Raw genomic sequence first — 24548 nt, 5'->3', positions numbered from 1 at the left:
TTTTGTCTGGACCCAACTTCAGGAGCGGTCTTTTCGCTGCCTCCAAAAACTTCTGACTCAGGCCCCTGCCTTCTGGCCCTTCTGCCCAAGAAGCTGAGCTTTATGCCCTCACTTTTGCCCTGCGCCACTCTGCCTCTCAGTCTTGCAATATATATATACTGACTCCAAATATGCTTTCCTTAACTTGCATTCCCATAGGGCCATCTGGAAACATCGAGGTTTCATTATAGCCTCCGGCCGCCTGATCCATCATGCTCCCCTCATTCTTGACCTTCTTGAGGCCGTACAACTACCCTCATGTATTTCTGTTATGCTCTGCCATGCTTACAGACGCGTGATGGACCTTGTCTCTCGTGGCAATGCCCTTGCCGACCGCACAGCCCGAGCTGCCAGTCTCTGCCCCCTCTTTCGGCTCCTCTGTATACAATCATTCCTTTTCTGGATTCCCTTACACCCCAGTACGCTTCTCAGGAACAGACTTGGGCATGCATTATTTTGGGCCAGTCTGTCCTGAAAGGGGGGTGGATACAAAATGCGCCAATTCAAGTGCCAATTCAGACCCACACACTGATACTTCAAACGCAAGCACAACACCCTCATAGTTATTCCTCAACACCTGGCCCTCACGATTGTCAAAAGATGCCATGATCTGGCACACTCTGGAGAACCCGCTATTAAAATTGACTCTCAAGAGACATTTCTTTATCAATCACTTTGATCAGCTAGTCCGGAATATGGTCCGACAGTGTGTTGTTGGTTCTAGAATAAAATTCCCAATCAGATGACTGCCACCTCTTGGATACCAACCTATTGGAACATATCCAATGCAGGTTCTGTCTGTAGATTTTACCCACATGCCCATTTCCCGTTCCCTCAGTCACTTCCTAGTCTTCACAGACACCCTGACTAGATGGGTCAAAGCCTTCCTTACTTGCACTGAACGCGCCAGAGACGTAACCAAACACCTCCTGAATAATTCCGTGCCTTGATCTCCTTGTTTTTATAGGCAGTGACAATGGCCCTGCTTTCATTGCCGATGTTGTCCAACAAATTGCTCAGGCCCTCCAAATTGAATAGAAATTATATGCTGCTTATCATCCTGAGAGCTCTGGTCAGGTCGAAAGAATAAACAGAACTCTTAAGACCCTTCTCACAAAATGAATTGAAGAAACTAATCTGTCCTGGCCTGTCCTGCTGCTTTCTGTTCTTTTTCAGATTAGATGCATCCCATCTAAGCCCCATTTGAGCTCATGTCCGGCCGGCCACCACCCATTGTGAACCCAGATCCTGGTTCCTTTGCTACTCTGGGATCAGATATCCTCCAGTCTTTAGCTAAAGCCCTGTAAGAGCTCCACAAATGGGTCCTGGAAAGGGCCCCACTATCGATAGCTACACAAGTCCATGGGTATGTCCCTGTAAATACAGTATGGCTAAAACTTGGAAGTCAGACCCCCTGAAACTTAGGTGGATAGGTCCTTTTACTGTAATAATTTCTTCTCTTACAGTTGTCAAGGTGTCCGGACATGAAACTTGGTTCCACTACAACACGGATCTTCAGCTGAAGCTTTCTAAGACCTCAAAAGTTCTGAATATTTACCACTGTACTTAGCAGGTGTTCTGAATATAATTCTTTATAAGTGTTTGAGTTTAATTGACTGCCTGTGGTTCACACTGCCTTTAGCAAGTGTCTTGAGTATAACTGTTTGAAGTTTTCTAAGTTGTGCCTGAAAGAAAAATGAGCTTCCTATGTTAGTATATATAGATATGATATTTGTGTTGCCCTCACTTATGTTTCTTTCTTCTGTATTTTGTACTTAACAAGTGCAGTCCCTTTGCCTGATGTTTGTTTGCATGAAGGAGTTAAGTACAGAAAATGTCAAACATTTGAGGGTATTTTCTGTTTTCAACCTACTGGTGATGAAGTTTAAAAGTGGGCGGAAATCTGCATTGATGATGTTGAGGGTCCACTTATCAACTAGACTCTTATTGTAGACCCCACTCGCCCGGTGTCTTTGTATTGTGATACATGTGTGCTATTTGATGTTTCTCAAGGTCATGGTACTACCCCTAATTCAGTTTTGTGTGGCTCCCTAGATTGACAGCGTTATTATAACAAATGTGCTAAGTATATAGGTCTGTATAACCTGATGCCTTTAAGAACTGCCCCTATGAGGAAACCTTCACTAATGGTGGAGCCTGTCCTTTATGAGAAAGAATACCCCGTCTGCCTCCCTTACTATAGGTCCTAGCTCCGGCCCCTTGTGTACTACAGGCTACTGTAATCCCATGGTTTTCACTATCACTGACCCATATAACTGGAATGCCAATGTCCAAGTCCAGAAGGCCAGAGACTGCATGGCATTGTATATTGATGGTAAAAGGTGAGACTCAGGTACTGATGTATATGTCTGAATTGTATCCCGCTCATGTGCTCCTGTCCATCACTCTTTGGTGTTTCCCCAGTTTTATGAAAGTAGATACTAATATCCTGTAATCACTAGAAATCTGTTTATATAGTTTGCTGAAACTATAGGTCAGACTCTTAATGTTAGCAATTATTTTGTATGAGGAGGGACTGGTATGGGAGAACAGTGGCTATGGGAGGCAAAGCAGCTGGACATGTTAAACCTGACTTCACAAACCCTCACTTTTACGTCAGGTCCACGACCTTCACGATGGGCCTTGTGAACCTCCATTGTTGCTTCCCACTGTCTTCAGCGCCCTTCAGACACTGCTTAATGGAACTTCCTATGAATGATGGTCAGCTCCTGATAGTTGATACTGGCTCTGTGATCTGTCTGCCTACTCTTGATTGCCTGCTAACTAGACTGGTACGTGTGCTTCGCATGATTCGTCCCAGCTTCTTCCCGATGGTGAACACCTGGGAGCCCCTGTATTCAACACCAGAGGTCGCCAAAAGCAGTCTACTTCCACCAATTCCCTTAAAATAGGTGAATGGGGTGATGACTGGCCTGCAGAACGGATCATTGCTGCTTATGAACCTGCCACATGGACCGAGGATGACACCTGGGGCTATCGGACCCCAATCTATTTGCTGAACTGCATTATTTGTCTATAAGCTGTACTTGAACTGATAACCAATGAGACCTCCCGAGCTTTGAGTACCATTGGCAGAGCGAATGCTAAAATGCGCACTGCTATTTATCAGAATCGTCTAGCTTTGGACTATTTACTAGCTGCTGTGCCTGTGATAAATTCAACTTCTCCAACTGCTGCCTTGAACTTGAGTAAAGTGATTGAAAACGATGTGGATCGTATCACCAAACTGGCTCATGTTCCTGAGCAGACCTGGCTTGATCTTACTGCAGACTGGATCTCTGGTACCTTCAGCTCCTGGTTGCCCTCTGGTTCAGCACTGAATATCATCTTGCTGGTTGCTGCCCTGTCTTCTCTGCTCCTTTGCTGCCTGCCCTGTGTGGTCCCCATAGCCATAAAGCTGCTCCACTGAACTATGGACTCTGCTGTCAAACGTTCCACTGCTGCATTGACCCTCTCCCAGTATCGTCCCTTACCCACTGGGGACCCCGACTTTCCTGACCCCTAACTTTATTTTGTCAGGCTTGGCTCCTTAGGTACGCCAGCCTGAAAGGGGGGAATGTAGGGTCATGAAATAGTTAACTGTTGTTTAAAATATTGCTCTGGCCTACATAGCTGAAAACAGTGTATAATCTATTGACTGCATCTGCCTAAAATGTATGTCCCTACCTTACCACATTGTAAGCTGAATAGATAAGAGTTTGAGCCATGATGTACCCTGCCCTTCTGTACATTTAACTGTTAGAGTTAGATAAGTGTCCTGCTAGTGACCTGCTAGTGTGAGCTTAGAACCAATGAGTGTTAAGAAAAGTAACACGTGAAAAGCTTTTTCTAGAATTCAGTTGTATAGCCAGAAAAATGAATAAATATCTCTGTAACTTCCTGGTTTCGGCACTTCTGAGCCAGCTTGGAGCTCAGGGGTCCAGCATGCATGCTGTGAATAAAACTTGTACTTCTTCACGCCTCTGACTTTGTGTGTCCAAGTGACCTTTCACCCTGTGCACCTGCCCCTGTGTCTTTCTTCTTTTCTTTCTGTCTCCCTTCCTCCCTCTGTCTGTCTGTCCAAAGCAGCGTTCCCTCCCCCTCCATTTCCCTCCCCCCACACCAGTTCCCTGTGCACCTGCCCCTGTGTCTTTCTTCTTTTCTTTCTGTCTCTCTTCCTCCCTCTGTCTGTCTGTCCAAAGCAGCGTTCCCTCCCCCTCCATTTCCCTCCCCCCACACCAGTTCCCTGTGCAGCAGCATTAGCGTTTCCTCTTTCCCTTCCCGCGGTCCCAACTACAAACGCGATCCCGAGTCCTTTGCCACCCCTCCCCTTCCCTTCCCGCAGGCCTGACTACAAACCTGGCGATTTAAGCAGCGTGTGCAGCAGTCTTCAGTGTGTCTTCAGCAGTCTTGTACTCTGGCAAGTCCCTGATGACATCATCAGAGACGCGGCAGAGCAAATCAGGGCAGTAGAAGGGCCCGAAACAGCGTGTGAAGACTGCTGCACACGCTGCTTAAATCGCCAGGTTTGTAGTCGGGCCTGTGGGAAGGTGGGGGGGCAGCAAAGGACTCGGGTTCCGGGCAGCGAAAAGTTGCTGGGCTCCTCGGTGGGGGCGCTGAGCAGCCGCGATCCCTCTCCTCCCAGACACGCTCCCCCCCGCTGCAGGAACAGAGATTGGCGGTTGGCTGCGGTCCCGGCTTGTGGGGCGGCTGGTGATGTATAAGCGCGCATGCGCACTCCTGCGACCACAGACCTACTGATCACAGAAGCACGCAAATAGGAGTGCGCATGCGCAGCTAGCCTTTTATTATATAGGATTAGCCATGCTTTGTAATACTATGTTTATCATGCTATGTTTTGCTAAACTATGCTAGCCATGCTAAGTCTCACTATACCATGTTTTGTCATATTATATTTTTACCATGCTTTGTCAACTTTATTTTGTCATCTTTGTCAGACTTCTCCAGGTACATTAGATAGATTGTGAGCCCGCCGGGACAGACAGGAAAAAATGCTTGAGTACCTGAATAAATTTATTTAAACCAGGGGTGTCCAACCTTTTGGCTTCCCTGGGCCACATTGGCTGAAAAAAAATTTTCTGGGGCCGCACAAACACTAACCCTAGCAGATGAGCAAAAATAAAAGGTTGAGCAGGTCCCAAATTTGCAATCACTAATATAGAAGATGTACGTATCTAATAATAAACCTTCATTGAAGAGACACTGTGGAGAGGAACCCAAAAAAGCAGTAATACTTACCCTGACTGAGTGATCCCTCCACGTACATCGCTGACAGTGGGAGCAGCCACAGGCTTCCGCATCCCCATTCTGATGAGCAGGGATGCACGCTCCTGGTTCTCCCATTCACTTCTATTACAGCTACGGTGAGCCTCTTCAGAGGTGAGCCTCATCAGAGCGGGGATGCTGAATCAGCTGTCAGCAACGCACATGGAGGATTGTTTAATCAGGGTAAATTTTACTGCTTTTTGGGGCCTCCCACTTTGAGCTTAGGCTCCCTCAAAATGAATATCTCCCCTGCTGTAGCTAGTAGGGATCCCCAGGCCTCACCAATTGAAAGCCACCTCCTCCCCCTCCAATTTCCCAAGTTCTGCAGCTGGCAGCAATATTGCAGAGCTGCTGCCTTCCCCCTCCCTGCCCCCCCCCCCTTGGCTTTCATGCAGGCATGAAAGCAGGAGCAGCTTGAGGATATTACCATTGGCTGCAAAGCTTTGAGAGTTTGAGTTACCAGACTGGAGGAATATGTCTTCAGTTGGCAGGGCTTGGGAATCCCCACTAGCTCAAGTATTTATAAATTGCACTCAGGCAGGGAGAAACTTTGGTGCCCATCCACTAATTTTGGGCTCCAGTCCCTCCCTCAAATCAGCTGTATATGACTACGCCACTGAATACAAAAATAATTGTGATGCACGCCACTGAATAAAAAAATAATTGTGATGCACATATCCCAAAGCTAACATATTCCAGTTAATAAATTCAAAATAAAACATTTTTTTTCTACCTTGTTGTCTGGATGTTTTGTTTTTTAATCATCTTTGTCCCAGTTTCTCTTTCTGCTTTTCTCTATCTTCAACTAATTCTCTTTCCAGTGTCTGCTGTCTATTTTTTTCTCCTCTTCTCTCATTCCATTTCCTTCTTATGCCTGTCTCCAACGTATTGATTTTTCCCTTTCAGCTTTCTTAACTTTTTCTTTTCTGCTTCTGTCCACTCAAATCTTGCCTTCTTTCTCACCCTTCTTCTTTTTAAATGTTCAGCTACCTCTCAATTCTCTATCTTCCCTCGCTCTCCTATTTCCCATCTCACTCCTTTCCCACTCAAATCTTGCCTTCCTTTCTCACCTTTCTTCATTTTAAATGTTCAGCTATCAGCTACCTCTCAGTTCTTCATCTTCCCTCAGTCTCTAGCTATCCCATTTCCCAGCTCATTCCTTTCCCAGCCGCCTATTCCCTTCTATTTACTCCCCATTACCACATTTCTACAACTGTACTCACTGCTCTCTCACTCATCTTGTCATCTCCCTTTTGACCTCATCCACATGGCTCACCATTTTCAAAATCCCCTTCCCTCTCTCCACTGGTCAGGCTATAACTTCCTGTCCCTTTCTTTCCATCCCCTAGCATCATCTTATCCCAGCTCTCTTCCCTCCTGCCCTTCCATAGTTCCATCTCTCCTCCTCTATCTCCATGGTTCATGTTGCTCCCTCTCTTTTCTGTTTTTCTTCTTCCCTCCCCCCTTGATGCTGAACAATGAAATGGAGAAAAAAAGAGAGATGCTGCATCTCTCTGCTTTTCCATCCACAGCCTTAACATTTCTCCCTCCCTCCCATCCCCAGATCCAACTTCTATCCCTTTCTCTTCTCAACTGCCCCTCCCATCCCATCTCTCCCCCTGCCTGCCTGCCTCCCTTCCCCAGGTCCACCATTTCTTTCTTTCTCTTCTCAACATTTCTCCCTTCAAGTATCTCTTTCCCTCTTCCTCCACACCACCCCAGGTCCAACTTCTCTCCCTTCAGACCATTGCCCACCATCTCTCTCTCTCTGTCCTCTGTTTCTGGTCCCACAAGCTCTCCCCCCACGCCCAATCTGGCACTTCTTTTAATACCCTCCCCCCCCCAAAAAAAAGCTTCACTGGTTGCCGTTTGAAGCCAGAGTGTTATTTAAATTTGGTTGTATCTGATTTAAAATGTTATTTGGTTTAGCACTAACTTATCTCTCTTCCCATTTTAGAATTTATACTATTAAGAAAAATACCCGAAGCTCAGGTTGGTTCTCTTTCCCCTCAGTTAAAGCATGCTGTTATAAAAAAATTCTTGGATAGGACCTTGGCATTCCAGGAAGGAGTAATGAATTCATGCTTGAACACCCTTATCTCTCCATCCCTCACCTATTATCAGTTCCGGAAAGATCTTAAAACTTATCTATTCAAAAAAATATGAAATACAAAATTGATTTTATTTTTTTAATGTATTAAGGTATTAAGCTTTGAATCAATTTATGATTATTCGTACAATCAACTGTATTGTGTAATTTCTATGTACTATATTGTAATTAATTGTACTGTGTAATCACTATCTTCTACAAGTTTTACAAGGTTGTATCTTTTCCCTAGTGCTTTTATTCTGAATTGTGTTTTCTTCTATTTTAAAAATTGTTTTATGACTTTATATTTCTATTCCCTAGTGCAATACCACTGTGTAAATTGCCACAAACTGATGGTTTGACAGTATGTAAAAATAAATTATTATTATTACTCCATATACTCTGAAAATTGTTTTAAGATGATGCGGTTGCAAGAGTTCTAATATGCATTGCGCCAAATTCAATGTAGGCAGACGATTGGGAACAAAAATACCGAAGCACATTTGAAAATGATTGTAAATATGCCCCCCGAGAGCGCCTCTTTTTAATGCAGCTACATTTTGGGAAAGTGCTTGCTTGATTCTTGATGCTGCACAGCATGCAAGTTTTATTCCAATGGCTCTGGGCAGCTAATTCAATGTTTGTTCAGGTAGACCTCTTTGCAAAATGATCTTTTCATAACTGTATAGAGGCCCATAGAGTTCAGATTAGAGAAGTGCATGTGTCTATTTGTTTAAATGGTGAGGTTCTGGGAAGTTGTCCATGCGCAAGGTCATTTTTGGTTGAGGAGGTGGCCCATCCCCATTGGTAGAGGCAGATGCCCGGATTCTATATAGGTTGCTCAGATTTGGGCACAAATCTCAGGTCCATATGTAAACTAATTAGTTAAAGATCCATTAATAATAATTACTGTTAATTGGCCCTTATTTCTGTTTATGTGCAGATCTACCCAACAGATTGAAAAGGTGACGGCGAAAGCTAGAATGCTGCTAGGTTGCATAGAAAGAGGTTTGGCCAGTAGTAAAAAGGAGGTATTGATGCCTCTGTATAAGACTCTGGTGAGACCTCATTTAGAATATTGCGTACAATTCTGGAGGCCGCACCTTCAAAAAGAAATAAAAAGGATGGAGTTGGTCCAGAGGAAGGCTACTAAAATATTGTGTGGTCTTCGTGATAAGGCGTATGGGGACAGACTTGAAGATCTCAATCTGTATACTTTGGAGGAAGGTGGGAGAGGGGAGATATGATAGAGACGTATAAATACCTACGTAATGTAAATGTGCATGAGTCGAGTCTCTTTCATTTGAAAGGAAACTCTGCAATGAGAGGGCATAGGATGAAGTTGATAGGCTCCAGAGTAATCTGAGGAAATACTTTTTTACAGAAAGGGTGGTAGATGCGTGGAACAGTCTCCCTGAGAAGGTGGTGGAAACGGAGACTATGTCTGAATTCAAGAGGGCCTGGGATAGGCATGTGGGATCTCTCGGAGAGAGAAAGAGATAATGGTTATTGTGGATGGGCAGACTAGATGGGCCATTTGGCCTTTATCTGCTGTCAGGTTTCTATGTTATCCTGTACCTTATTCTATAAAATGTGCACCTAAACTTTATAGCATGGAACTCAAAGGGAGGTGTGGCTATGGGAGGGGCATGGATGGGTCAGGGCATTCCCAGAAATTAGGCACAATGTTATACAATAGGGTCATTTACATACCCAACTGCAATTAGTCGTGTGCCATCATTTACACCGCCTTTCAGCAGGTATAAGTGCGACATCTGCACTAAACTAGTATTCTATCTGAAAAGCTCCACGCAGAGTGCCCTTTGCAGACTACTAGTTTAGCACAGATCTTCCTGACACCTAACTTTGGGCACCATTTAAAGAATTCCTCCCAGAGTGATTCAAGGAGTTCCAATGAGTCATCCTCATGCAGTTAACTGGAGAGGCAACAAAAAGGCTTCAGAGCGGCTAAAGAGCAGTTGTGGACTATGCTCTCAGGCTCCACGGAAGAACAGACACCTTTGCTTACTTTCCTGGAAGAGAGATCTTGGAGGAGTTTCATGAGGGACTCATCTGTTCTGTTCTATGTGGTCTGGAAGACAGGTATCAAAAGCCAGGAGCATATTGATGTGTTTAGTAGAGTTAAAGGATGTACTAAAATTTTTGTTTGGGGGGGAAGAGGATCCAGGAGTTTCCAAGAAAGACTCCTGAGAAAGAGAGCTCATTAGAAACACCAGGGAGTCCCCAGATTCCTTTACCCGGAGAAGCAGATATGAGTATGTTGGATTTTTCCTGTTTTTGCTGAAATTCCTTTGATACATATTGTTTTTCGATTTGGAACAAAATTCAGGGTGTTGAGTATTTTTTCTGAAGAGACAAGAGTGATTCCATAGGGTCGTATAGCATAGTTGTCTCCCAATCAAAGTTCTTTGATTATAAATATAAATTACTAGCTGATGCCCCGGCGTTGCACGGGTATTTAATTATAGCAATAACACTGTAAATGGATTCAAATAAAGATACTTTATAGTGGTGAATGAAAGTATTTTTTTACAGCTTAATAAAAAGTACAATATTCAAATAATAATGTGAAATATTTGACAAAATGAATACAATACAACTAACGCAAAACGTGATTATAAACAACAATTTTTAGTTTCACCTCCAGGAGCAAGAACATATAAATTGTTGGGGGAACCCACCCTTGAGCAAGCAACATAGAGTTGTGGGCCGAGAGACCCCCAGAACATATCACCCCAGGTAGTGAGGGATCTGCATACCAAGTTTCGTTCCAATCGGTCAAGCCGTTTTTGAATTACTGTGAGAATGGCAGCTTTTTACATTTTTTCCATTGACATGAATGGGTGAAATCTGATTTTCTGTTTGTAGCTCCGCCCACGTGTGCAGGTGGGCCGCGAGACCCCCAGAACATATCACCCCAGGTAGTGAGGGATCTGCATACCAAGTTTCGTTCAAATCGGTCAAGCCGTTTTTGCGTGATCGCGGCACATACACACACACATACATACACACATACATACCTCCGATTTTATATATATAGATTTATGCATTATGTTATAGAATTCACTGGTGGGACAGCTACAGTTATGCTCTGATCGGTTAGGATTTAAAAAACTATTTAAAACTCAGCTGTTTATTATGACATTTCTGTAAAGCATCTTGACTTTTCAGTGGCAGAGTGGGTTTAATTTAAAGGCCTGTTTTACAAAGCCACGCAGCAACAGCACCGAAGCCCTTTAAATCTCTATGGGCTTCGGGGCTGTTGTCGCTTGGCAGCCGTTAGTGCGGCTTTGTAAAACAGGTCCTAAGAGTAACTATTTTAAGATTTTGCTTTGTGATGTTTTTCCTAATGTTTTATGTTTGTATTTTGTAAATTGCCTAGTTGTACACCGTATATAAAATTTGTAAATAAAATATAATAAAATCAAGTCAAGTATCTTGTGTGTTTTTAAGGTGTCGCCAACACCTTTTCCATTTTGCATGCGTGCACACAGAGAATCATCCTGATGCTTGTGATCACCGTGTTATATAGTAACTGAGGGAGGAATTCACCAGGGGGCACTAACCGATTTAGTGCATGCTAATAATTAGCATATGCTAAATGCTAACATGCCCATTATATTTCTATGGGCATCTTAGAATTTAGCTCTTGCTAACGGTTAGCGCACGTTAAATTGGGTAGTGCCCCTTGATGAATTCCTTGCATAGTAAATATAACTAGTTATTGTACTGGAAAACTATGTACTATATTGAAGAATGATGTTACTTGACAGTTGCTTAGACATAGTCCTGTTGAAGATGTGATGATATAATATCGTGACTCTGTACTTTCCTCTACCTGATATGTCTCCTTTTAAAACGTGCATTTTATTATGTACTAGTTTTTAAGCCCGTTACATTAACAGGTGCTAGCAGCCCTTCTTGTAGAGTGAGGTGAAGTTTTGGATTTGTCAAGAGTTGATTGACCTCACTTTCATCTTCATACACTTGCAAGCAGCCCTTCTCCCTTATTTTTACCTCCCCCCTGTCCAGCAGCACCCCTTCCCTTCATTTCTTTCTTTAATTTCTTTCTTTCTATATGTCTGTCTTTCTTTCTTTCTCCCTGCCCCTTTCTGTCTCTCTCCCTTGCCTGCTGTCTGTCTTTTTTTCTTTGTCTCTCTCTCCTTGGCCGTTGTCTGTCTGTCTGTCTTTTTTTCTTTCTATCTCTCTCCTTAGCCGCTGTCTGTCTATCTTTTTTTTTCTTTCTCTCTCTCTCCTTGGCCGCTGGCTGTCGGTCTTTCTTTCTTGCTTTCTGTCTGTCTCTCTCCCTGGCCCCCTGTCTGTCTGTCTTTCTTGCTTTCTGTCTCTCTCTCCCTGCCCGCTGTCTTTTTGTGTGTCTGCCTTTATGTCTCTCCGTGGCCCCCTTATATCTCCCCCCCAAAGCAAACCAAGATTGCTGCAAGCCCCCCAGCATACCCCTCCCCCTAAAGCCTTGGCGAGGATGGCAGAGACACTGTGACTTTAAACATCAAGCCAATTGCTCCTCCTGCAGTTAAGTAATTTAGACACCTGTGGTATTCATAAATTTTTTTGAAAAAGTCTGAATTATTTGAATTGTCTGACTGTGGGGAGGAGGGGGATCAAGAGCCGGTGAAGACCTTTCCCTTTCCAGTGCGGTAGCAATTAATTGTTACGCACGGGGATCTGAGGCTCTCCCCTTATTATTTATTTAATGAGGTTCGAAGTAAACAAAACTTTCAATGAACGAGTAGTGCAATTTAAGTTATTTCTAGATTCACTGACCCCCAGTTCCGTGTCCAATCCATTCCCGATTGCATGCAGGCTGACGAATTCACAAAAGGCCTGCATGCAAATGGGGACGATCATTGGCACTCCCCCCCCCCGGCACAGATTGCTAGAGAGCGATCATTGAGCAAGTGCAGACCATCTTCCTTGCCTGGCACGTATCAATCATGGCTACTAAGGACCCTCGGCACCAGAATGTAGGCCAGGGTTGTACAGGCCTACATTTCCAGCACCTAGGATCCTTGCAGAATCATGGCCTAATGATGGCCAGAGTCCAGCGCCGCACCCCAAACGTGCCCACCTCTGGACTTCAGCATCACTAGGTGCCGCTAGGTCCCATGGGCCCAGGTGCCAGTCCTGGAGGCCGCCTAGCGGCACCTAATTTTTTTAATGGTTTTTAATTGCACGACCAATTATTGTACCACTTAAAACCAATTAAAACACATTAGGTGCCAGTAGGTGCAATCTAGGCGCCTGCCGACACTTAACATTCGGTGACTTCTTTCAGAATCCACTCTTAAGTGTACAGTTAGGTGCCCAATTTTATAGAATTAGAGGTTTATGAACCTGTACCTATTGATGCTAAGCAGTTATAAGTCACTTCCAAATATCAGGCTACCTCATAAACTCCCTCTTTTACTAAAGCGCATTAGCGTTTAGCGCATGTTAATATTTAGCATGTGCTAAATTAGCTAGCATGCCTTAGTAAAAGGACCCCCAAATTTAGAATTTCTGAAATTTTTATTAATGTTGGCACTCATCGGAATCTGTCTGAAGTTTCCAGTAGCTACTAATGTCAACCTGATTTTCTAACACTCTCTGTCACCTGTCGTATTTATTTGAAGTTTTTCATTTGATTCTGACAGAAGCAACAGTACTGCCACAGCTAAGAGCAACACAGCAAGAAGCTGAGAGACTTCATCAAGCACAGTAGATTGCCAAAACTCCCAATATTTTAAAAATCAAGTCCTATGTGTAATTGATCTCAGATGTGCGAAGTCTTTCTTTTATTTATTTTAAAAATGTATATTCCATCTACACCTAGGTCAGTGGTTCTTAACCTTGTTGGAGGTACTGAACCCCACCTGTTTCATATGCGTGTTCACCGAACCCTTCTTTATTCCCTTAGTTTTGCCGGAGCTAGACTAGAATTACTCAACTTGGCATTGCAAATCATGCAATTAGGACGCTGACTCCCATCACGTTCCGTTATACATGTGAATCCATATTGTACATATTCATCCGACCACTTTCGTATTTTGCTCGACATAGTTAGTAAGAGATTAAAATATTAAGATAGGTATCACACGACGTACCATCACAACAGTTACAATTCGACTACTGTGCGCATCAAATCCCCTGCAGCACAGATAGGCCAAGCGATGTTGCGTGATCACCTGCAGCCAATTATGGACAAGCAGAGCGTATCATCACGAATCATAAGCGCTTCGGTCACGTTCAATCATCTATCAGTTAAATCACAAATTTTGATCAGGAATTGATTGATATATATAAAGCGTTAGTTACAGATTGATAGATCAAGAAACCGAGTACATGATCAGTCTTGATCAAAATCACTGAATAACTGATAGATGATTGAACGTGACCGAAGCGCTATATGAATCGGAGGTGTGTTTTGACCTCCGCCGAACCCGCGAGACTGACTCACCGAACCCCTGGGGTTCGGTCGAACCCAGGTTAAGAACCACTGACCTAGGTGGTTTCCATCAAATCATACTTAATAAAATAAGACAATACAATAAGAACTGTATCCACATTGCTTTCTGTCTCAAGGTTTACTTAAACCTCATAAAAATACTGCCACAGAAAGTCGAGTCTGTAGCAATCTTTTAAACCTGACCCTATCCCCACACATTCTTAACTTACCCAAGAGGGAATTCCATAATTTAACCCCTGCATAACGAAAAACAGAGGCTCTAGTTTCTGCATACCTGGGTCAAACATTACTTTTCAAAAGTGAAACGTTTTCTGTTCGTGATGATCGACCAGGACGGTAAATGGTCACAGCCTTTTTAAAATATATTGGTATATTGGATGGTATAGTGTTTGATGTGTGATTGGCAGCACATCAAATGCTTTACCAGTGTAATTGTCATAATAAAGGGATAATATGTGTAATCCAAGGTGTACCCATCACAAGGTGTGCCACTGCATTTTGGACCACCTTTGGACATTGTAACTCTCTCCCATCCTTCATTCCTTTCCTTGGAATACCAGCAACTGTTGTTGCCCAGGTCCACAAGAATTTGGGAAAAACAAGATGAGGTTGGCCTTAGGACATCATGAAGACTGGCACTTATACAACAACTGAGCATAGAAAATGATCAGTGGACCCTCAGCTATTAAACATTCTCCCAAGAGCACCACCTTATTTATATGCTGCTATGGTATACAGTGAAAATTCTTTAAAAATGTTTCTGTATACAGTGAAAATACTTTTAAATATTTTTAACACAGATTTTCTGGTCACTATAAATTCCCCACCCCACTAAGTCAACATTGCTGCATGCTGCTATAAATCCAAGTATTCTCCAAGATACACAGTCATGGTTTTCGAAGGCTAAATGGTCCCATGGGGAGGAGAAAGCAGCATAATAATTCAAAATATAACCTTTATTATAGGGTGTTTCCTAATTATTTAGAGCCACTTGTTAAAATGGATTTTATGGTAACAGAATGTGGTTGGAAAGCCAGCCATGTGTATTTGACCGTGAGTTGTATTTAATTTATTGAGCTGTCATTCTCATGTGTCACTTTGCCAGCACTTAATGGTATGTTTAGAATAATCATGGTAGGCATGAACTCTCAGTAGTGCCACAAGTTAATGGGTACCTGCTATGCAGATAAAATAAGGGACCTTGTTCTGAACTGTACAGGAAAACTCAATCATTAGCATTCTTCTAATTTACAGCAGGGCATCAAATGGAAGTAAAAAGTATTCCACCTGTTATTCATCCCATAGTGGTTAGCATTTTTAAAGCCACTGACTGCTGCAGGGCTGAATCTTACCCAGATATTCAATGCTCAAGCCATGTCCAGGGACCCATTCAAGCGACGCCATCGAGCAGATAGGCGATTCTGTGCAGAAAAGGGGAATTCTGTACAACTGGGCATGCAGAATTCCATCAGTAGTAATGGTGCTCAGGTGGGTGAATTACAGACGGAATGATAAGACAGATATTGGTGCTTAGAAGGTGGATTGGAGTTTGGAATTGAAAGCATCTTCAAAGAAGTTGGTTTGAGTATAGATTTGAAAACTGCCAGAGATGGAACTTTACATACCAAGTCTGGCAGTTTGTTCCAGGAATAAGGAGTAGCAAGGTAGAAGGGATGGAGTCTGGAATTGAATGTAGAGAAGAATAAAGATTAGAGATACTTATCTGATGAGTGGAGAGCCTGGGCAGTGTGGGGAGATACCGAGGAGCTGCGGAGCAAATACACCTGTAGGTTAGTAAGAGGAGTTCGAACTGTATGCATAAATAGATAGGGAACTAATGAAGTGACTTGAGGGTAATATAATCTAAGGGGGGATTAAATGACTTGCCCAGGGTTACAAGGAGCAGCGTGGGTTTGAACCTACAACCCCAGGGTACTAAGGCTGTAGCTTTAACCACTGGACCACACAGCAGAGTTCTGAACAGATTGAAGGGGGGGAGAGATGGTTTATCAGCAGGTCAGTGAGAAGCTCCGAGTGTTGCTTTCACCATTTTTAAGCGGTAGTAAGCACACGTTAGTGCTTTCCACCGCTTAGTTAAAAGGCCCCTACATCACAAGATTGTATTCAAATTGTAAATATAAAAACCATCAAAGGTCTAGCACCTAAGGAAGCTTATTAATTTTTTGAATCCTGGGAACATCAGATATTTTGCACAATGTAGAAAAATAGAAATAAGAAAAAAATACTGCAAGTAATTAAGGAAAATTCTGAAATCAGGACTAAATAGTGGACAAAGAGTTTATTCTGCTCCAATGGTATGTGTGTAATGCATTTGTATCTTCTTGCTTCTGCTAGGTTGAATCCTTGCTGTTCTTAGGTTCTCTCTTTGCATGTGACCCACCTCTCCCTCTCTGGCAAGAGACTTGCTTAGGTTTGGCTCAGGGCTTTGTCAATTTTTTTCATTCTAAAAATTACAGAGTAGGGAATTAATAAAAAGCATAGGCAGTGGAACAGGATGTCCCTAACAATTTGTTTTCCAACAATTCAAAAGAGCCAGAGAGATGGGGAAGGGCTGGAGGCAAAGGCAAGGGCAGAGCTTCATGTGTTAGGCCTTTCCAAGCAAAAAAGATGTTGCATGGAGACACGGTTATTGTGTTCCACTTGAAAGGCATCGATCGGTTCAGTCACACCCTGAGGCAGCAGAATTGTGGAACGCTGGCCAACGTTGTTGTGCCAATCTTCCTCGAGAGACAGATAAACATAGAGCTTTTTCAAATAATAATGGAGGTTTTTTAAGCCAGTGAGGTTATCATCCCGAAAAACCTTGAACCACACTTGTGTAGGGTGGAAAGGCTTTTTCCTCCTCTGAGTTTTTTGTTTAAGCCAGTGTGGTCACACAGTGTGCATTTAAATTGCTCATTGCTTTATTCTCTTAGTACCTAGCACTATCTTTGTGGAAGAGTTAATTATTGATATTGTTGTCACTACCCGCGAGAAACAGAAGCTCGCATAAAGGGCAAATATGTTCAATGGGTCTGGAAAAGCCTGTAGACTTGATTTGTAACTCTCTCCCTCTGAACAAGCTGAACAAAACTTGCAGAAATTCAAAAGTAGCCTAAAATGCTTGCTCTTTAAAGATGCCTATAACTGATTTTTTACATGCGTACTTACTTCCGTACTACTTCATTTGTTTCCCTGCCCTATTGTATTTTCCTTTTATGTATCCTTTCTAAGAAATTGTAGTTCTTCCCATTTTCCCAATGTTTTCATGTCATAAGTAAGTTTGTTTTGTTGGTTTATGTTTAATTATCTAAAATGTTTGTCTCCCAGCTATTTTAAATTACTATGTACAACGCTTTGTACCTTTGGATAAGCGTTTAATCAAAATTTAAATAAACTATGAAAGTTAGTGAGAGTATATTTATGATGTGGTGTATGCTGGTAAAGTACTTACATAAGTTTGTATTTTGTAACATAATGCATAATTCATGACTCCGCTCACTATATATTCAAACTATATCCCCAAAATTTGACACTTCATTTATGTTTGAAGGTACTGCTCCAGTCCCATAGTTTGGAACATGTTTGTGTCTGAAGTGCTTGAAGTATTTGTTTACCCTATTTTGAAATAAAGGGCCTCTTTTATGAAGCCGTTTAGTGCAGGCCGCTGCGGTAACAGCCCCGAAGCCCATAGAGATTTAAAGGGCTTCGGGGCTGTTGCCGCACGGCTTTGTAGAAGAGGGGGAAAGTCTAGTGGCAATTTTATGGTTTGTCTTTTTCTGACTTAACATTACCATTCCAAAATCTGAAAAGTTCCAAAAACCGAAATATGCCTGGTCCCAAGGATTTTGGATAAAGAATCTTGTACCTGTACTACATTCTAATTAAAAATCCATATGACTACTAAAATTGGAAATTCTGGTTAAAAAAAGGGCTGTTCTTTCCGTTACACTGTGGGGTAGAGAAGGTTGCTGATTTGGAAGGAGTCTACTGTAGCTAGTATGGCTCTCCGCAAGTCTTCGTTGATATGGCAGCAGACGGTGCAGCTGTTGGTTGCATCGTTATACAGCTAAGGACTGATGTTGTTCCAAAGACTGCTGAGAATTTCAGAGCATTGTGTACAGGAGAGAAAGGCTTTGTTTCAGAGAATTCACTTTTCATAGGGTCTTTATGTGCCAAGGTGGTGACTTCACAAACTACAATGGAACAGGAGGAAAATCAATTTATGGAACAAAATTTGCTGATGAGAACTTCACTCTTAAACACACTGGCCCAAGGATTCTGTCTATGGCTAATGCAGGCCCAAATACAAATGGTTCCCAGTTTTTCATCTGTACAGCATCTACTCCCTGGTTGGATGGAAAACATGTTGTCTTCGGAAATGTTGTGAGTGGAAATTATGAAAGCAATTGAGAAACTTGGGTCAAAGAGTGGCAAAACCAGCAAAAGGATTGTCAATGCAAACTGTGAGCAGCTATGATAGGGTCTTAATAATGTTCCAGGTGGTGCTATTCTTTCTTCGTTTCTGGCATTCTGTATCCTGTCATCAAGGTGCCTTTGACTAGCTACTGTGTAACATTTGAGGAAATGTCCTTATTCACACTGTACAGAGTCCATTTGGACAGCCAAATATGAAATAAAGTCTACTGTCCTTGAGGAGAAAAAAAAGGATTTGGAGTCAATTCAACCATTCTGAGGCTAGGAAAGAAACTGAGGTGAATAGCTATTTGGGCAAGCAAGCAAATAAAATATTTACTATTCAGAACTGGAGCAGAAGCTGTTTGGGAGGATGAATAGGGGTGAATAGGGCAAAAATGGATAATGAAGCAGTTCGAATCCGCCCTGCTCTGAGTTATGGAATACATTAGCTGCCTCCATTCCTTATGCATGAGCCTCATTATGCTTTTTTTGGACATGAAAAGGTACTTGAGTGATGTTGACCTGCTGTGGAAAAAGGTAGTAAAATCACCGTGAGCATGCTTCGACTGTGATGTCAATGTAGTCTAAAGGCAAGATGTTAACAATGCCTAGACACAATGCTAGATCCACGCTGCTTCATCTACATACGAGTACTTTCTGACAAAATCATTTGCTCTAGCTCTTCTGTTGGAATCAAAGTGGGAAATGCTAGAGCACATAGGGAAATGTTCCTATCATAGTCAGAGAATAAAGCACAAATGGCTTAGCATGCTGTAGTCATTAACAATTTCTGGCAAGCAGCACCAACATGCTGAAAAGTAACACAAACAGAATTATTCACATCTACACAATAAAAGGACAGCTGTGAACGTGTTATGCAGAGACCGCTTTTTTAGAGCACTAGCCACACATACACACTCTAACCTCAACACTAAAGGCGTAATATTGAGCCCACAATGGTCAATGTTTTTTGGGGTTCCATGAGGTGATTTGGGCAACAGCCCACAGGACAAAAGGAGATTATGTCCTTACCTTGATAATATCTATTCCAATAGATAGGTGAGACATTCTAAACAAGTGGATTATTTCCCAATGGCCGCATGCCGTATGCAGAAGGAATCCACTCCGGAGTTTTTTTGTGTGACTCTCCTCTCATTCATTGGGAGCACCACCTGCAGTTAGCACCCAAGCACCGTGCTTCTAAAAGGCGTGAAGTAGGGACATCAATGGGAACATTCCCAAGAACCAACTACTCTGCTCAAAGAAGTAACATGCAAAATTCAAACAACGAACAAGAGCATCAAAAGGAGCTCAGGAAAGACCCTTGCATGCATTATATATATATAAAGAATGCAAGCTGATAAAATGGCCTTATGGAACCATCTGGAAATAGTGTCCTTGGAAGCGGAAGTGCCCCACTGCGAGGAAATAATGAGCACAAAAAGATTGTCAGAGGAGCAAAACTCTTTTATGAGCTTTAAATAGCACAGAAGAACTCTGCAGACCTCCAATCTCTGTAAAATTTGTTCCTGCCACTTAGAACCAGTAGGCTGAAAACAGGCAAACAGACCACCTGAGGAACATGGAATGCCAACACTACCATAGACAGAAACAAAGGAACTGTGCAGAGAGACATCCCTACCTCCAAAATCCTCAGGACAGAGCCTGGAGTTTCGAGACACATCTCAGTGAGGTAATGGCGACCAGAAAAACTTTAGTGACAGGTCCAAGAGAGAAGCAGCTTGCTGAGGCTCAAACATAGCCTTGAGGAGGCCAGACAAAACCAAGTTAAGATCTCACAAAGGAAACGTCGGATTGATTGGAGGTCTAATTGGAAGAGCACCTTTCAGAAATATGATCACATCAGGGTAAGAATCAAGCAAAGGACTATAGTCTGGGCCCTGAAACAAGAAGCCCAGTAGAGACTCAAAGGGAAGCCATGGCAAGGCCCATATCAAGACCCACCTGGAGAAAGACTAGCACCACTGAATCTGGAGCAGAAAATAGCCTCACACTGATCTGGTTGCACCAATGTTGAAAAGTCTTCCACGCCTGAGCATAGGCAGACACAGAAGTCAGTTTCCTAGACTTCAGAAGATTAGAAATGATTATATCATAATATCCTTTGCATTCCAACACTTCGCACTCAAGAGCTATGCTGTAAGAGCAAAGCAATCAGGATCCTCCATGCAGACTGGACCCTGAGAGAGAAGGTCTAGAAGACCTCGCAACCAAAGGCCATGACCTATGCAAAGACATGGCAGTTCTGCATACAAGGTCTTTGAGACCAGTCTAGAACCACCAGAATGACTCTTCCCTGATGAGTCATAATACGGCATAGGACCCAACCTATCATGGGCCAGGGAGAAAAATGTACAGTAGAACTTCTGTGGCCACAGCTATACAAGAGTGTCTAGGCTCTCATTTCTGGGCTCAGAGCCGTGACTATGAACTGGAAGGCTTTTGAGTTCTTTGCTGTTGACAGTAGGTCAACATGAGGCCGACCCCAGCATTGCATAATGGCATGAAATACTGCCGAGGACAGCACCCACTCACCTGAATCCAATGTTTTCTGCTGAGGAAGTCTGCTAGATATATTCTGAATGTCGACTATTAAATCTCTATCTACTTCTTCCATCTGTGAAGGAGGCCTGTATATCACACCAATGTAAATATATTCATCATTCCCTCTTTCCAAATTGATCCATAGTGCCTCTTCCTTACCCTGCAGATCCTGCAATTGTGTGGCTTTCATATGTTCTTTAATATATAACGTTACTCCTCCTCCTTTTCTTCCTACCCTGTCTTTCCTTTTTTTTTGAGTTCAATATTTTTATTAAGCTTTATGAAAAGATACAGTCCAAAAATGCATTCAGATACATGTACGACACCGGGATCTCGAAACTAATAACACTTAGTGTAACACAGCAGTAACTACAATCAATTGTAATTGGGTTTGAAACCTTCTAAGAGATCCAAAGTACTTGGACTGTTTATAAGAAAACAGAAAGAAAGAAAGAAGGAGAGAAAAGATAAAAGAAAGAGAAGGAGAGAAAGAGAAAGAGAGAAGGACAGGAGTGTCTATGAAACAGATCTAACATAGGAGTCTAAGAATTTCCAAGGTGAGTTGCATAGTGTCATGTTCATGGATAGTCGAGCAATATTTTTCTTCTCATAAGCATATGATTCAAATTTATGATACATGCACAAAGATTTCCACCAAAAAGTATAATCCAATGATGAAGAGGATTTCCAATTCTTCAATATATGCATAAGGGCAGTCACAAACATAGTGTCAATAAGTTTAGGAGGACAATTCGAAAGAACAAAGCAGGGGTGCTGAGATCTGAGAATTATAATATCCAAAGAAAGTTCATCCGAACAGTTAGTAACATGCTTTATAGTGTCCCAAATGCGAGACCAGAAGGAGCGAACTGGAGTGCAGTGGAAGAGCATATGATCAAGGGTTCCGGCCTCCTTCATACAATTCCAGCATATAGAGTTTTGTTTAAGGTTGGCTTTCCACATCCGAAAAGGAGTCCATACCGCATTCCACATGACGAAGAACATTGACTGTGAAACTCTGGAAGATAAGAGAGGACGATTTGTCGAGGACCAAAAAAGATCCCAGTCAACATCAGTAAGAGGGGTTGTTAGTATGGATTCCCAGTGTTTCATGGAATGAGGAGAAAAGATAAAGGAGTTGTCCCTTAGTATGCTGTAAAATAAAGAGATTGCTTTGCCCTTCGATATAGCCAGTAAAGACCAATGGCGTATAGTGTGAATGGATAACTCAAAGTCAAATCGTAGGGACTGAGAGGATATTGCTTCAGTGAGGGAAAGCCATTGAGAAAATGTGGAAGGAGGTAATGAGTATGTAGAGCAGAGTGTGTTGAAAGGAACAATAGAGGTCTGAGTAGTTATTTGATGAGGAAACCATAGCCCAGCCTGCTGCCATCTTTTCCATGAAAGTGACTTTCCGTTGTGTTGGAGTTTGGGGTTGTTCCAAATAGACACAAATGGGCTATCTTTGATTGAAATTTCTGCTATCGCATCTAATAGATGAAGGGCATGCTGCGTCGCACTCAACAGAGAGTATCTTCTCAAATGTCTAGGGATTGGAATTGTTGCCATACAAGAGACATGTAGTGGTGTACATATAAATCGTTCCATCTCGAACCAAGCTGGAGGGTCCTGGGAACAGGGGTCCGTGATCCAATAAGCTCCATATTTGGCCAATGATGCAATATAGTAAAAGTAGAAATCTGGTAAATTTAAACCGCCATGAACTTTGGAGGCTTTCAATTTGGTAAGAGCAATTCGAGGCTTTTTCTTATTCCAAACAAATTCAGAAATTTTTTTATCCAGCCACTGAAAAAATGTTTTCTTACATAAAGATGGGAGCATTGAGAGGATATAGTTTATTTGGGGGGCAAGAGTCATTTTGATGGAAGCAATCCTGCCCCACCAAGATAAATATAGTGGAGACCAACGAGATATAGTGTTCAGGACTACGTTTTTGATTTTAGACAGGTTAAGATCTTGAGCGTGAATTGGATCTTTATGTATCAAGACACCTAGATATTTCACAGCCCCACGCGACCATGGGAAAGAAAATTGAGTGAGGTCTGAGGGAGAAATATGATCATTAAGGGGGAAAATCTCCGATTTTTCCCAATTAACTGAGTATCCAGAGAGCAAGGAGTATCGAGAGACGATGTTAACGAGAGCTGGAAGGGAATTAGTAGGATCTCGGATAAAGAGAAGAACATCATCAGCATATGCCGCTAATTTAATCTGTCGAGAGGAAGTGGAAATGCCTTTAATTGAGGGACATTGACGAATGGCCGAAAGGAGAGGTTCTAGAGCTAGGTTGAATAATAAAGGGGAGAGTGGACAGCCTTGGCGAGTGCCTCTGTGAAGTGAAAATTTGTTGGAAAGGGAATTGTTGATCAAGATTCGAGCTGTGGGTTGTTTGTACAGGGTTTCAACCCATTTTATAAAGAACGAACCAAAATTATACCATTTCAGGATTCGGAAAAGAAAGAGCCATTCGACGCGATCGAAGGCCTTTTCAGCATCAACAGCCAGGCCGATTACAGGATCTGAAAGAGTTTTAGCATGGGCATTAACATGATGGAAGAGGCGTAAGTTATCACCTATGTATCTGTGTTTAATAAATCCTACTTGATCTTTGTGAATTAGAGAGGGGATCACTCTATTGAGTCTCAGAGAAAGAAGTTTTGCCATAATTTTATAATCTAGATTAAGAAGAGAAATGGGGCGGAAATTTTTAACCAAGGTGGGATCTCTGTCAGGTTTAGGAATAACTACAATAGTAGCCTCAGTAAAATTAAATTGTTTATCTGGAGTAGAATGTAGAAATTCATAATAAGTATGAAGATGAGGGGCCAAAAGAGTTCGAAATTGTTTGAAAAACTCATTAGTGAAGCCATCTGGACCCGGTGCTTTACTATTGGGCAGGGATGTAATTGCAGCTTCTATTTCAGATATAGTGATAGGGGAATCAAGTTCCATTTTTACAGAATCTGATAAGGATGAGTGAATCAAGGGAGCAAGAAAAGAGTCTATCTCAAAGTCAGAGGCTGAGTGTTCGGATTTATATAAGGAGGTATAGAATTGTTCAAATTGAGAAGAAATCAGGGACCTAGTCTTAACCATCTGTCCTGACGGGTCTTGAACAGCTGCGATGTGCAAACGTTTAGATTTAGTTTTAAGGTATCTAGCCAAAGGACGGCCCATGAGGTTGTCACCCATGTAGTGACCCGAGGATGAAATAAAAATATCCCTCCTGGCTGTGCACGAAACCAAAGTATTATATTCGTATTTAAGATTTTGTATACGTTGATGTATGGACGGGTCATACAAATGAGCAGACATGTGTTGTAATTCTAACAATTTGATAGAAGATTCTAATTCTTTCTCTTTTTGCATGGATTGTTTATTTTTCCAGGAGGCGAGCTTAATTAATTCACCTCTAATGGTAGCTTTGTAAGCCTCCCAAACAATGGAAGGGCAAACTGCAGGGTCATTGGAATTAAATTCAAAGAATTCAGTGGTGAAGGATCTTATTTTTTCAGCTATTTCAGTATCTAAGAGTAAAGTATTATTCAGTCTCCAAGATGGAGATTCTTTACGAGGCTCAGAGAGAAGTAGATGCAGAGAAATAGCCGCATGATCCGTAAGGGAGATCGGATGGATAATGGTGTT

The 24548-nt window shown here is 42.3% G+C and overlaps 1 protein-coding gene and 1 pseudogene across 3 annotated transcripts in view; both read left to right on the top strand.

Annotated features, from left to right (window-relative positions):
• RARB (retinoic acid receptor beta) overlaps positions 1-24548 on the top strand; it is a 751528-nt gene that overhangs the window by 342093 nt on the left and 384887 nt on the right. The window lies entirely within an intron of this gene.
• Positions 15354-18378, top strand: LOC117355820 (annotated as a pseudogene).

This window comes from Geotrypetes seraphini, chromosome 2, assembly GCF_902459505.1.
Source record: "Geotrypetes seraphini chromosome 2, aGeoSer1.1, whole genome shotgun sequence".
Classification (NCBI taxonomy): Eukaryota; Metazoa; Chordata; class Amphibia; order Gymnophiona; family Dermophiidae; genus Geotrypetes; species Geotrypetes seraphini.
The sequence above is the reverse complement of the archived record's forward strand: the minus strand, read 5'-3'. Positions and strand labels throughout refer to the sequence as shown.